The following is an 883-nucleotide window of genomic DNA, read 5'->3' as shown; positions in this document are numbered from 1 at the left end:
GAAACCATTCACAAATCGAATGTTGAGAACCAAGTCGAACATTCTCAAATTAACAACAGTTAGTTCCACATATCTAACGTCATATACACAGGGTCGAGTAGATCTTCCTGAATAGATCTTACCGTATAAATGAGGCATTGTAACTTGCCTAAAGAAAACTTTGGGATACACAAGTAGACTAAGTAAACAAAGCATATCTCATGCTATACAGCTCCATTAAAAGGGGACTCCAGTAGTTCATGCCTCTTTGTTGGATATACAGAATCATCTACTATTCGTAGAATCGTGTTTAAGCGCATTCAGAAGAGACCATCGCAAGATCATATTTTTAGGGAGACTCAAGTAACATCCTTCTAGCATTTGAAAAGCGACCGAATTGTAAAAGTTCGTGGCATGATCTTTGTTCATCTGTTACGTTAACATTTGAGTTCTGGTCCTTCTTTGGATGTGATTGGCTGTTTGTGGAGGTGACATTTAAGTGATAGCGAATGCATTTATATATGTATTTATAACTGTTGCACTGGTAGAGCCCTGCATTTGCAATTGCAAGATCTCCGTTCGTGTTCTGCAGCTCTTCTCCGTCGACTAAAGTATGAATTTTGTTATCAAGCTGGGTTCAAAATCAAGCCAAAAGAGAAATAAACAAAAAGATGTAAGAAGAACGAAAAGGAAGAAGAAAAGATAAATTAGAAGACGTAGAAGAAAAAACAGACGAAGAAGAAAAACATTATCCTGAGGTTTAAAGTATGCCATTCCGGATTTGACTCCAAACTTCTAAGTGGATGAGACCGGCTTTGACTATGATGCCTAGCAATGCCAAAAAATAAAAATAAAATGAAATCAAGTGCTAAAAGTAGTTCCACGCACGCCCCTTAATTCAAAT

This window comes from Penaeus monodon, chromosome 43 (assembly GCF_015228065.2).
Source record: "Penaeus monodon isolate SGIC_2016 chromosome 43, NSTDA_Pmon_1, whole genome shotgun sequence".
In the NCBI taxonomy this organism is placed as follows: Eukaryota; Metazoa; Arthropoda; class Malacostraca; order Decapoda; family Penaeidae; genus Penaeus; species Penaeus monodon.
Note: the sequence above shows the minus strand (reverse complement) of the source record.